The following is a 14,800-nucleotide window of genomic DNA, read 5'->3' on the forward strand; positions in this document are numbered from 1 at the left end:
TCCTCCTCTTCCTTCTTCATTTTCTTCTCCTTTTCTTCTTCTTCTTCTTCTTCTTCTTCTTCTTCTTCTTCTTCTTCTTCTTCTTCTTCTTCTTCTCTCTCTTTCTCACACACACACACAGAACCAACACAATCATATCTATATAGATATATAGATATATATACATATACATACACACACGCCTACACACATACACATATACACCTACACAAACATAAACATGCACCCATGTGATCATGTACCCAATACACATATATACATACAAATGCACACACAAAAATCATCTTCTAGGTGCTATAGGGCTCATTCAATAATCCCAGCACTCTGAAGCAGGAGGAACACAGCTTCACACTGTGATTTTTAGGCAAGGCTGGGCTACAATGTGAGACTGTTTCCAAAAGTAAAAAGCAAAAATTTTCCTACAGAACCATTAAGTTTTCTCTTTCATTGTGTTATAATTAAAACACTAAATATGCAGAATAAAGATAGCCTATTAAAGGCTGGAGAGAAGGCTCAGAGGTTAAGAGCACTGACTGCTATTCCAGAGGTCCTATGTTCAATTCCCAGCAACTCTAGATGGTGGCTTATAACCATCTTCTGGCCTGCAGGCATACATACTGAAGAACGTTTTATATATATATATGTGTGTGTGTGTGTGTGTGTGTGTGTATAATCTAAAGCAGCAAGCAGCAAGAAAGAAACATCAAGTCACATATAAAGGTGGGCCCTCCAGAATAAGAGCAGATTTGTCAATTGAAGTTTTTAAATCCAGGAAGGCTTGGAATGGTATATTTACAATTCTGGAAGGTAACAACTGCCAGCCCAGACTGCTCACCCTAGCAAAGCTATCTGTCACAACCAAAGGATCCCAGACATTGGACAGTCAGAGTTTAATTTTTGCTTTTGATTGTGACTGTGCCCTGATATTTTTCCCTCTTGAAGGAAGAAAATATTTTAGTGGAGCCCACAGTTAAGAGATTTTGAATTTTAAAAGATATTGGGGGCTGGTGAGATGGCTCAGCGGGTAAGAGCACCCGACTGCTCTTCCAAAGGTACAGAGTTCAAGTCCCAGCAACCACATGGTGGCTCACAACCATCCTTAACAAGATCTGATTTCCTCTTCTGGAGTGTCTGAAGACAGCTGCAGTGTACTGACATATAATAAATAAATAAATCTTTAAAAAAAAAGATATTGGACATTTTAAAGGGATTGAAATTTTAATATGTAAATACTGTGGGATTTTTAAAGTTAGTTAAATCTTGGGGATGAATAAGAAAGTAAGGGTTGAGGCCTAATAGTGATGTGTTTGTGTGTCAAGTTGACAAGGGGTCAATTGTGCTGGGTAGTTTTGTGTCAACTTGACACAGCTGGAGTGATCACAGAGAAAGGAGCTTCAGCTGAGGAAATGTGTCCATGAGATCCAGCTGTAAGGCATTTTTCTCAATTAATGATCAAGGAAGAAGGCCCCTTGTGGGTGGGACCATCCCTGGGCTGGTAGTCTTGGGTTCTATAAGAGAGCAGGCTGAGCAAGCCAGGGGAAGCAAGCCAGTAAAGAACATCCCTCCATGGCCTCTGCATCAGCTTCTGCTTCCTGACCTGCTTGAGTTCCAGTCCTAATATCCCTTGGTGATTAACAGCAATGTGGAAAGTGTAAGCTGAATAAACCCTTTCCTCCCCAACTTGCTTCTTGGTCATGACGTTTGTGCAGGAATAGAAACCCTGACTAAGACATGTCCCAAAGAACTATTTCCAAACAGGTCCACATCCCCTTTTGCCCTGTTAACCTTTCCTTTCCCCTTCCTCTGGTGGGTGGTGGGGTAGACAGTAGGTTAAAGCATTTAAAAACCCTTATTAAAGTAGGTTTTGAAAAATCAAAGCCTACAAAGAAAAGATAAAAACTTGCCATTATAGAAATTGATTCTTTAATCTTGATCACCACCTAAGAAGATCCTTGAAAGAATCCTTCAGACTGAAGAGAAAAATAAATCCATCCATAAGGCCACAGGAAAAATAAACCATACTAAGATAATAGCTAACTAAGCAAGAGAGAAAGAGAGGGAAAGATAAATAATACAAACTAAACTATTTTTTTTAAACTGACAGGAATGAATACACACTTTTCAATAATAACTGTGAATATTAATGATATCAATTTCCCTCAGTGAAAGCAGGCACCATCTGTTTGCTGCCTCTAAGAAAGTGCACCTTATCACAAAAGACAGACATTACTGTAGGGTAAAAGACTGGGAAAATGTACTCTAAGCAAATGGACCTAGGAAGCAAGCAGATGTTGCTGTCAAAATAGGCTTCAGTCCAGAACTACTGAGAAGAGATAAAGGCTACTTTATACAGATGACATGAACAGTCCAGCAAGAGGACGTTACAATTCTAAATAGGTATGCTTGAAACACAGGGGCACTCAGCCTCACAAGACAAGTACGACTAGTTGTAAATCACCTATGAACACCAGCACAGTATAGCCAAACATACTACTTAGATGGTTAATTTAAACATACATTTTCCTCTATACATTTTCCAGTATATGTGTTCCCCATATACTGACCAGCCCTTTATACATATGCTACGGAGTCCTCCCCACCGTCCTCCCCATCAACTGTAAGAAGCTACACTTCAGCATCTTTTTTTTTTTTTTTTTTTGAGACAGGGTTTCTCTTTATAGTCCTGGCTGTCCTGGAACTCACGCTATAGACCAGGCTGGCCTCAAACTCAGAAATTCGCTTGCCTCTGCCTCCTAAGTGTTGGGATTAAAGGTGTGCGCCACCACAGCCCGGCACACTTCAGCATCTTTATCACAACTTTTAAGAACTCTCTTCTATAGCTTCCTGTTCTGGACTGTTTCTTTAGGCGGGGTAGAGGAAAGAGGTTTTCACAGAAGCCTTCGATGTTTCTCATTCTCAGTTTTGAATCTGCAGTCATTGATACCAAATAAAACACAGAACATTCCATAAATTTCATGACATCCTTGTGCAGGGGCCATGCTAATCTTTGTATCATTCCAATTTTAGCATGTGTTCTGCCTAAGCAAATATATATAATATATATAAAACAAAAAATATTTTATATATAATAAATTTTATTCAATTTAATATATTGTATGCATATATTTAAAAAACAGTAATTTGAATGGAAATTAATAGACAATGCTGTTCTCTGAAGACATGGGTTATACGATGAAATTCTCGAACCGCTGCGGGGCGGGGACATGGACCAGGCCTGTCAGTGCCCAGGGTCCCTGAAGTGCACCCCGCCTCCCAGTGAGCGCCAGGGCGGCGGGGGCTGGAGCCGACCCCTGCCGCCTGGAGCCCCGGAGAACAGGGCCAAGTGGTTTCCTGAGATGGCTCTGTGGCCGAAGAAACCCTGCAAGTCCAAAGCCAAGGGGCTACTGCTGGGAGCTCTCTTTACCAGTTTCCTACTGCTGCTGTACTCCTACATGGTACCTCCACCATATCCCAACATCAGGACCTCAGAGGCCGCAGTGCCTTGCTCCCCTCTTCCCAATGAGCTGGTGGCAGCCACTCCCGCCAACGGCTCTCCAGGAGGGTGCCAACCTCGGAGAGATATTGTGTTCCTGAAGACACACAAGACCGCCAGCAGCACGCTGCTCAACATCCTCTTCTGCTTCGGCCAGAAGCACAAGCTCAAGTTCGCCTTCCCCAAAGGCCGAACCGACTTCCACTACCCGTGGTACTTTGCACGAAGCCTGGTGCAGGACTACCGGCCCGGGGCGTGCTTCAACATCTCTGCAACCACATGCGCTTCCACTACGAGGAGGTGCGAGGGCTGGTGCGAAGGGTGCCGCCTTCATCACCGTTATCCGCGACCCCACTCATCTCTTCGAGTCTTCCTTCCACTATTTTGGATCCGTAGTGCCACTCACCTGTAAGCTGTCGAGCCGCGATAAGCTGGCCGAGTTCCTGCAGGACCCCGATCGCTACTACCATCCGAGCAGCTACAACGCGCACTACCTCTGCAACCTGCTCTTCTTCGACCTGGGCTACGACAGTAGCCTGGACCCGGGCAGCCCGCGTGTGCAGGAGCACATCCTGGAGGTGGAGCGCCGCTTCCACCTGGTGCTGTTGCAGGAGTACTTCGACGAATCCCTGATGCTGCTCCGGGAGATGCTGTGTTGGGACCTGGAGGATGTGCTGTACTTCAAGCTCAACGCGCGGTGCCACTCGCCGGTGCCGCGGCTCTCGGGAGAGCTGTACCGCCGAGCCACCGCCTGGAACCTGCTGGACGTGCGCCTCTACAGCCATTTCAATGCCAGCTTCTGGCGAAAGGTGGAGGCCTTCGGGCGGGAGCGCATGGTGCGTGAGGTAGCTGAGCGGCGCCAAGCTAACGAACACATGCGCCGCGTCTGCATAGATGGCGGTCAAGCGGTTGGTGCTGAGGCCATCCAGGAGTCGGCCATGCAGCCCTGGCAGCCCCTGGGTATCAAGTCCATCTTGGGTTACAACCTCAAGAAGAGCGTCGGGCCGCAACACGAGCAGCTCTGCCGGCGCATGCTCACGCCCGAAATCCAGTACCTGTCTGATCTCGGTGCCAATCTCTGGGTCACCAAGCTCTGGAAGTTCCTTAGGGACTTTCTAAGGTGGTGATGTACCCTGCCCACCTCCTGTTTGGCTTCCTTATGCAAAAGGCTGGGCAGGGAGCCTCTGGCACCTAACCTTCCTCAGCCACGTTTAGTGCCTCCCTGGGGTTCCTAGGGTCATAGCTGTCTGGGACTGGTCTCTCTGCGTGAGAGGGCCTAACTGAGAGATATTTAACTAATTATGCCATTTTTTTATTAAATTCCCCTTTATTTCCAGCCTCCTCTTACAAGATAGACTCAGAAGTAAATTTGGGGAAAAAGAAAGGAAGGAAGGAAGGAAGGAAGGAAGGAAGGAAGGAAGGAAGGAAGGAAGGAAGGAAGGAAATTAATTCTCAGTTCAATGCATAGAATACCTCCCTAGGAGTTATTAGTTAGGGGTACCCCCAAAGGTCTCCAAAACAACACAGGCTACTGCCATTTCTCTTGGTTGTTCACCGTAACTATATGTTAAGACCCCATTGCTGAATACACTACATACTTTGTCTATGAGATGTGGAGCAATCAATATGGAACTGACTGAGAAACGTCTTCCTTCCTGGATAGCTTTCATAATGCTGGAGTGTACCATGCAAACCTCTGGGGAGACATGACAATAAAGGTCTTACTGTATGCAGGACCCTACACGCTGCAATGCTGACTGACTTAGCAGGCAAAATGGGGCCTATTGCCTCAGAAGGGGCACAACTTAAGTCACCAACCACCTTCTGACCAGCTTTGAAGCCTGTTCCACTAGAGGGAATTCATGCCCTGTACTGTAAACACGGTCAAAATCTAGTCTGGGAAGGTCATAGACCCTAGGGGATAAACCTACTACTGTTGTTTTGCTAAGTGTATCCATATGTGTAGGGCATGTGGGACCGTGCTACCAGACACGCATAAGAACCAGCAAGGCTGAGTGAGCGCAGACCCCAGGAATCTCAGAGATCTGAGGCTGGCGGGAATGGAGCTGCTCCTTACCTGTCTGTGTACCAGCTCTGGGACTTGTAACCATGACACCCCACTGAGAGGACCACCGGGCAGCCAGTCACATAAAGTAATAACTGGAGTTCTCCACGCTAACAAGGGACCCTCAGCATTGAGTTTCCTTTCCTGGGTATTCCTTCCCCACAAAAGATATGTAATCCCTGGTTCACCCCAAATATAAAGTGTATGTATTTATATTCAACATCAAATAAACCAGTATGAAAAAAGCCAGGACCATCTCAGAGAGCTGGTGCTCATTAAGGATCACTGTGGGGAAGGCCTTCAACTAAAGAGCCGCGCCTAAGACTCCTGAGATGTCTTTCTAACATCCAGCCCTTCTCGTACACTCAGCCCTGGCTCCTAATTGGACCACCACATTCTGCTTGTCCCCTTCCTGGGTCCTACCTCCCTTCTCTGTCTAGCGGGCAGATGCCCCAAGGGGAGAAAGATAGACTGCAGACCCGGGATTCCTGCCTCCCTCTCCTAGCTGTATGCTGATGGTGGGAACCACTGTGGACTCCCTGGTTAGGACTTCGCCCCGCCCCTTCCGTGCCAGTGCACCCGCAATGGAGAGGAAGGATATAGTACAACAGTCATGTTGTGAGATTGCTTCTAAATATTTATGTCTGTATCCACAGATTAGTGCTACTCTCAATCTTTGGACAGAAAAGTTTTATTTTACCACGAGTAGCAGTTAATACAGACTCGTAAGTGGTCAACGTGGTGATAAAGTGATTGTGCGTGCTTAGTCCTAAATAGTATATCTATATGCAACCTCACCATAGGGCTCAGAGAACGTTCTGGAAGAAGAGACAAAAGAATGAGAATGCTTCGAAATACTGTCTTTTAGATATAATATGGCTATCACACTCACGAACGCAAAGCAGCTATGGTTATCTGCATAGCATCAAGAGTGAGTTCCTCACGAGGCCATACCCCTAGCTGAGGAAATATTGGCAGTTGACAGCTTTTGGGAAACAGAGCTTTTCTGTATGGATGTGTGTTGTAGGATATGTGATCACACTGTGAGCCCCGAGATGGTGCTTTTTACTGGAAAACCCCGTTTTTAGTTATGGTGTGGCTCAGCCTTGGCACACACCTTTAATTCAAAACCTTCCTGCTTGAACATTTATTGTAAACATGGTTAAATAAAGTCATCCATAGGTCAAGAGATGGAGCAAGCAACAAATTGAAGGGAAGTTGAACATAGGATTATTAAGAAAAAAACACAGAGAGTAAGAGAGAGTCAGAAGGGACAGAGAGAGGCACGGGAAGTAGAAGGGAGGGACCTTCCGTTTGAAGGAGGTTGTTTGAGAGAGGGGTGTTCCTGGTGGGAGGAAGGGCAGCTGGGGGCTTTCTCGGCCTCTCTGAGCCAGCAGGCTTTCACCCCAGCATCTGGCTCTCGAGTCTTCACTGGAAAAATCAAACAATTGAGATTATTTTAAAAAATCAACAGATGTGACCTAGGTTGCCTCTGCTCACGTGGATGGCCCCACATGTGCATTCTGCCAGCACTAATTGGACTCACTGAATTGTAAAAGACAAAGAAAAAAAATAGGAGTGAGGAGAGGAGGTGGAGGAGGAGGAGGAGGAGGAGGAGGAGGAGGAGGAGGAAGAGAAGTGAGGAAGGAGATGTGTTGGTTTGTCTGGGGTATGTTAGGGGAAGTAGGGTGGATATGATAAAAATACATTGTATTTTTATATGTATGTGCGTGTGCATACAAACACACACATATATACACAAAGGTAAATATGAAATTATAAAAAAAAAAATAAAAAGGTTTTAAAACCAATCTCTTAGATGAAAGGCTTTCCCCTCTGTGGTCTTGGGGATTGTAGCATTCATGGTTTGGTGTGCTGACTAGTTTTATGACAACACTAGTTAGAGCTATTTGGGAAGGAAGAGCTTCAGTTAAGATAACGTTCCCACCAGGATGGGCTGTAGGCAAGCATCTGGGGTATTTTCCTAACTGATAACTGATGCAGGAGGGCCCATCTCCCTTTGGGTGGTGCCACTCCTGAGCTTGTGGATCTGGCTGCTTTTGAGAAAGCAGGTTGAGCAAGCCATGGAAAACAAACCAGTAAGTAAGCATTCCTGCATCAGGCCCTGCCTCCAGGCTCCTGCGCTGCTGGAGTTCCTCTTTCAACCGTCCTGAATGATACATAATACAAAATAAACCTTGGCACCACAACTTTGTTTTTTTGTTTGTTGGTTGGTTGGTTGGTTGGTTGGTTGGTTTCTTTGTTTTGTTTTGTTTTGTCACGTTTTATCACAGCAGTAGCAACCCAAAGACATTTGGGAAACTGAGGCACGGAGACCATGTGGTTTAGATTTTCTGCCTTACATCATCAGAAACCAAGACAGGCTGATTTAGGTGATGTTTAAAGCAGGGATTCTGAGAGCTGGCATGGCAGCCTCCTGTGTTGACTGGAGAGTTTGGACCAGAACTAGCAGGATCAGGAGGTGGAGACAAGAAACCAGTCATCTAGCCGGCCTCTGCTTGTCAGTTTTCAATATGCTATACAAATTCCAGATAGAAGAGGAACAAAGTAATTGCCAAGTGCTTGAGGAAGAAAACAACGGGCAGCCCTGGACTTGTAAGCTGAACCTTGAGCTCCACCCTGGGCTTACAGAGTTGAAAACTGTGCCCATTATCAGTTCAAAACACAGGAGCACTCCCCACTCCCCCACCGCACACACACACACACACACCCAGTCATTTTCCCCATGGGTAGGAGCCGATAATCCCAAAACAGCAGCCCTGAGTGCTGGTGTGTTTATAAAAAGATAAAGAGAGGAGGGGATATGTTTGGTGGAGTCAGGTGTGGGGGAAGGGGCTGTCTCCACGGGCCCATGCCGAGGCATCCCTTCCCTCTAAGGGACCAGCCCAGGACGGTGTAGAATAGAATAGTTTATTCAGGGCATGGGGAGAGGAGTTAAGAGGGTAGTATAGGTGGAGAAAGGCAGAGAGAGAGAGAGAGAGAGAGAGAGAGAGAGAGAGAGAGAGAGAGAGAGAGAGAGAGGAGTAGAGACGTAGAGGTCAGCCATGAGCACGTGGAAAGAGAGGGGGAAGGGAATGGAGAGAGGGGGGAGCAGGAAGGCAAGAGAGGAGGGGGACAAGCAGCCCCTTTTATAGTGAGTCATGCACATCTGGCTGTTGCCAGGCAACTGTGGGGGCGGAACTTAGACAAAATACTAACAAGTGCTGCCGGCTCAGGCCAGTCTTTGTGGATCTTCCTCTTTTATTCACCCTTACACTGTGGAACAGTCAATTCCTGCAGGCACTAGGACGGCTCCACCCCCCCACCCCACCCCCACCCCCAGTCAGTTGGAATTTTTCAGGGTCTGATGACATCTGGAAGCCCTGAGAGAAGCTTTGCTGTGAAAACCCTTGATTCTTTTTAACTGCTGAAGGTTAGAAACCCCTTTTTTCTTTCGCTCTTATGTAACGTTTTGGACAATGGTGGTATGTTAAGCCAGCAGCTGCTTTTTGTCTTTTTTTCTCAGTGTGCCTCTCTCACAGGGACAAGCTAAATAGATTTCTTGCTATATTGAGGGGATGATGAACATGAAAGTTGTGTCTGGAATCCAGGTGCCAGGAACGAAGAACCTGGCTTTGACAGTGTAATGGCTCTGAAAGAGAAAAGGGGACACAAACTCAGGAGTGGCCAAGAATGGAACTCTTAAGGCCTACTGTGGAAGTTCTAGGCTCCTAGAAGTCCCCTCCTACCTCTCCCAGCCCTGTTGAGTGCTGAGGCTGGTGGGTCGCTATCCTTGGTCCTGAACCATCGTTGCTAGTTGGGACAACAGTTCACTTTCCCACTGAAAATCATAAGCAACAGAGAGGCATGACAAAAGAACTCATTGCAAAGTCTGGCCCCCCGGACAGTCTGCCTCAGTGGGTCACTGAATTTCTTAACACTCAAGAGCCCAGGCCTAAGGGTTTTGTTCAGTTGATAAAGTGCTTCCTGGGTAAGCTCAAGGACCTGAGTTTGAATCCCCAGAACCCATGTGAAAATCAAGGTGTGGTGTATGTCTTTGTAATTCCCGTGCTGTAGAGGTGGAGTCAGAGAATCCCTAGAAATCACTGGCCAGACAATCTAACCAAACTTGTGAGCTTCTGTTTCACTGAGAGACGCCGTCTCAGAAAAGAAAGCGGAAACCAATGGAGTGCGCAAGACGTCAATCTCTGGCCTTCCGGTACATGGTACACACACCTGTATACATGTGCACATAAACAAACACACATGCATGCATACATACCACACACACACACACACCATGCACACAATATTTCATTAATTATACACAAAACAAAACAAAGGCTGGGTAGTGGTGGCACATGCCTTTAATCCCAGCACTTGGAAGGCCAAGGCGGAAGATCTCTGAGTTCGAGGCCAGCCTGGTCTACAGAATGAGTTCCAGGACAGCCAGGGCTACACAGAGAAATCCTGTTTCAAAATAATAATAATAATAACAATAACAATAATGGTTATAATAATAATAATGGAATTCATTAATTACCTTGAAAACCAAAAAGTTCAGAGGTATCTCACTATGGGCCCATGGCTCACAGCAGCCACTCTGTGAGCAGGTTTCTGTTTGTAGCTCCAAGCAATGGTCATCTGCTGATCTTCTCTCATTGATTTTGTGTTTGGCCCTGTTAGAATTCATTCCATGACCTTCTAAAATGCCCCCTGGTTCTTAGGAATGTCACCCCTTACCACCCTCAGATTCAGGCAAGAGGTCACTGGGGAGAAAAAAAAAATTATCCTAGGTGAGTGGGAGGTATGTACCCATAATCCAAGCACTAGGTCAGCAGAGGCAAGAGGATCTCAAGTTCAAGGCTAGCATGGGCTACATAGTGAGGTCTATCTCAAAGCAATAACAATATAAAGTAATTCTGATTTGGAGGTTAATGTCAATGCTCTGAAACCCACTTTGCTGAAGGCAAATAGCAATTTGACTGGGCCCGGGGAGCCAAGCATGGCCAGAGTCAGAGCCACATGCCAGGGTGCTCTAGATTGTCACCTACCTGTTCTCAGATGTTCTCCATCTTCCATCTCATGAAAATGTTGCTACTCTCTCCCTGCTCCCAACTGCTTTGGTTTCTGCACTGTGGACAATCTTCCTGAAGCTGTGTTTCAGATGTTCGTGGTGTCTGTGCTCTCTGAGGAGTTGGAGTAGCGCCATCCGGGCATCCACACACTGAGTTCAAGGTCAGCTTCCTCCTATGGCCGAGGGCTATGCATATACAATGCCTGCATTCCCTGGAGGATTGGAACCAAAGCAACAACAATGAAGAAACTGTCTTTAGGATTGAAGGGAACAATTCCCACAGTGCAACCCCAGACCGTCAGTCCCTGAGCAGGAGGTACCTTTGGGAATAGAGAAGCCTAAGAATTAGCCGGAGAGGGCCCCGCTCCTCATCTGGACAGCCCAGCAAAGCTGAGTTTGGTGACGGGAGTACAGGTGAGCCGGCCCGAGGGTAAGCGTACAGGAGAGCTGGCCCCACCTCTCATCGCCATGGAGTGGTGTAGGTGCAGGGGTGATGCCCTCCCTGCCCACCCCCCTCCCCCTACATCAGTCGGGAGAGCTGGCCCTGGGTCATGAGAGCTGGGGAGCTGGCCCTGCCTCTCGCACAGGGGAGAGTGGTCCCCGCACCTTGTCTGGACAGCAGAGTATGGCTGGCCCTGGTTGAGGGGACACGGGTGAGCCATCTGTTGGGGCGAGAGTGAGGGAGAGCTGGCCCAGCCACTCCACAGTCTGCAGCCCTTGAGAGAGTGGACCCCAATCCCCCACCACAATGGGCAGTGGATCTGGCTCTGGAGGCTTGGGGATGGGTGAGCCATCTGAGGGCAACATTGAGTGGCATAGTCTGAGCCGTGCTGGAGACCTTCCCCTGGTGATGTGTGCATGCGCATGTGCATGTGTGTGTGTGTGCGCGCATGTGCATGTGTGTGTGCGTGCCCTGGTGAGGCGGGCAAGCGTAGGAAGGACGTATCCATCTAGGAATCCTTGTGGCTTGGCTCACGCACACACCCCTCTTCCAATAATGCACTTGAAATTCTCACCCCACGAACCTGGCACACCTGCCCCTCTTAGAACGACTTACCTAGCAACCTGCTGGTGAGCCGAGAAGCTGCTTACATCAGGCTCCACATGAGTCTGCTTTAGACAATGGAAATGGGTTACTTCCCCTAGCACTCTCTCAATGGCCCCATGTTTCTACTCAAACACATCCTGGAACGCATTGGGGAACTATGGGACTCATCCAGACTGGACTAGACTTAGGCACGTGTTCAATGAGGGGAAGTAACCACCTGAACTATGACCCTTACAAACAAGAACCACAGGAAAAGAAGCCCTGAACAGTGATGGGGTTAGCGGAGCACTGTCTCCCCAGGGGTTTCTATCAACTGGGCATTGCTCATCTGTAACATAGTTTCATTTGTGAACAAAGTTTCCTCAATACTTTTTCAAATCAATGAAGGCCTTTGTTCCAATTCCTTGATTAAGAGGCCAAGAATCTGGAAAGACCTGGCCTGGGCCTAACCACCAGTACCACTGGGTCAAAATGAGGTGCCTAGCTAGCTACAGCTCACTCTACCTGCAGTGTGACTCAGCTCCCTATCAAGCCACCACCAAGTCCCGTTGGCTCAACAGTCCTGATACTCAGTAGGCAGAAAGCTTTGGTGAGTCTAGCCACTAGGCTATTTATAGGGACTTAAAGTACCTTTCTCAAGATCCTAACGAGTTGCCAGAGGAGCCAGATGTAGAGGGCCTCATGCCTGTAATCTCACAGTTGAAAGCCTGAGGCAGGGGAATCACAAGTTATAGGCCAGCCTGGAGAGAGAGTTGCAAGGTAGCCTGGGATATAGTGAAAACCCATTTCAAAAGCAAACAAAACAAAAACGGCAAAGAGGAAAAGAGTGTTATTACTGTTGAAAAGCTGCCAGACGCCACTTAAATACCTAACAACATGAGTCCTGTGGTACCAGTGTCACACACCTGAGATGACAGGGAAGTAGGCACAGCATCGAGTCTGCGGCATTTTGAAAAATATTTATTTATGTGTATATGTCTCTGTGTGTGTGTGTGTGTGTGTGTGTGTGTGGTGTGTGTAGGGGGTATTTGTGTGTCCAAGGGGGCCAGAAGAGGGTGTAGGATCCCTGGAGCTGTAGTGACAGCAGTTTTGAGCTGTGAGGCATGGGTGCTGGGAATCTTTCAGATTCTCTGAAAGAGCAGCTGGCACTTTTAATCACGGAGCAGTCTCTCCAGCCTCCTGTGGTTTTTTTCGTAAATGCACAACCTGAATTTAATCATGAGGAAACGTTGTACAAATGCAAACTGAGAGACTCTCTGTAAATTACAGGATGGCGCTCATTAGAAGTGTCAAGGTCATAAAGACCGAGGGGAAAAAAATAAAAAATAAAAAGGAACTCTCCTAGACCAGAGAACATGAAGGGAACATAAAAACGAAATTCAGTGTATGATGTTGGGTTTGATCCTGAGCCAAAAAAAGAAAGAAAAAAAAAAAAACACATTAGTGAGATAATTGGGAGCATGTGAACAAGATCGATAGATTACTTAATAGCATTGTGTCAACACTGACTTCCCGTTTAAAGTGTTCTATGGCTCTGTCATGTTAACGTGGAGAAGCCGTAGAAAGGTCACACAGGACTCGTCCTGACTGTTTGTGCAAGGCAATCTGTAAGCCTGATTTTATTTCAAAACTCAAACCTACCAAGCGAAAAAGAAAAGAAAGTAATTCATTGGTATTAAAATGATATAATGCCGGGCAGTGGAGGCGCACACCTTTAATCCCTGAACTTGGGAAGCAGAGGCAGGCGGATTTCTGCTCCAAGCCACCCTGATCTACAGAGTGAATTCTAGGCCAGCCAGGCTTACACAGAGAAAGCCTAAGCCTATCTTGAAACCAACGAACTAACCAAACAAAAACACAAAAGCCACCACCTCCGCCGCCGCTGCCACCGCCCCGATGCCACAACCACTGTCTTACTCAGGGTTTCTATTCCTGGACAAAACATCATGACCAAGAAGCAAGTTGGGGAGGAAAGTGTTTATTTAGCTTACACTTCCACACTGCTGTTCATCACCAAGGAAGTCAGGACTGGAACTCAAGCAGGTCAGGAAGCAGAAGCTGATGCAGAGGCCATGGAGGGATGTTCCTTACTGGCTTGCTTCCCCTGGCTTACTCAGCCTGCTCTCTTATAGAACCAAGACTACCAGCCCAGAGATGGCACCACCCACAAGGGGACCTCCCCCCTTGATCACTAATTGAGAAAATGCTTTACAGCATTTCCCCAACTGAAGCTCCTTTCTCCGTGATAATTCCAGCCTGTGTCAAGTTGACACAAAACTAGCCAGTACAACCACCAACAAATTTCTAAAATGATGTAAATATTTAGATAAGACAATGAAAAGGTTACGTGGAGTCTCGTGTTGCCTTCTGTGTAAGGTGATATGCATGGGCCTGGAGTCAGATAGGAAACAAAGACATGCAGGGAACTGAACTGACTGCGCTTGGATAAGGAGGCAACGACCCGGCACGTGGGATATTTATACTTTTCCAATTTCTTTGTGATATTTGATATAAGAGTTTTGTTTGTTTGATTGATCAAGACAGGGCCTTACTAGGCTGGACTGGGTGGCGCATAGAGATCTACTTGCCTTTGCCTCCTGGGTGCTGGTGCTGGGTGCTGGGTAAGCTACCTACCAAGCCAGGCTTAATATGTGTGTGTGCTTGTGTATATCTATGTATATATTATATATGTGGATATGGAGATATATATGGATAGATATAGATATAGATAAGCATGCATCTATCTCTAAAGCACTACCTGACAGCTAGGCATCCTGGTACATGTCAAGAGCCTGAGATAGGAAGAGATGGAGCTGGCGGTCTGCCTGGGCCACATAGTGAGACCTTGTCTCAAAAAAAAAAAAAAAAAATCCAAATAGTTGAGATAGCACATGCCTGTAGTCCCAAGTCTTGGAGGCAGAGGCAGAAGAATATATGCAGTTGGAGGTCAGTCCAATCTACATAGCAAATTCCAGGTCTGTCAGAGGACTACAAAGCAAGAAGAAGAAAAAAAAAAAACCCAAACCCCATATAAACAAACAAACAAACAAACCTCACCCAATCAATGAGCTACCCAAATGCATCAGTCAATAAGCTACCCTAACTTTTAACATCCTG

At 46.7% G+C, this 14,800-nt stretch overlaps 1 non-coding gene and 1 pseudogene across 1 annotated transcript; one reads left to right on the forward strand and one right to left on the reverse strand.

Moving 5' to 3' along the window:
* Window positions 1-2,947: 2,947 nt before the first annotated feature.
* Window positions 2,948-3,049, reverse strand: LOC115063075. The gene has a single exon (XR_003842953.1). It is a non-coding gene; the product is annotated as a U6 spliceosomal RNA (small nuclear RNA).
* Window positions 3,050-3,347: 298 nt separating this feature from the next.
* LOC110339054 lies at window positions 3,348-4,620 on the forward strand (annotated as a pseudogene).
* Window positions 4,621-14,800: the final 10,180 nt, after the last annotated feature.

Source organism: Mus pahari, chromosome 1 (genome assembly GCF_900095145.1).
Source record: "Mus pahari chromosome 1, PAHARI_EIJ_v1.1, whole genome shotgun sequence".
NCBI classification, from domain to species: domain Eukaryota; kingdom Metazoa; phylum Chordata; class Mammalia; order Rodentia; family Muridae; genus Mus; species Mus pahari.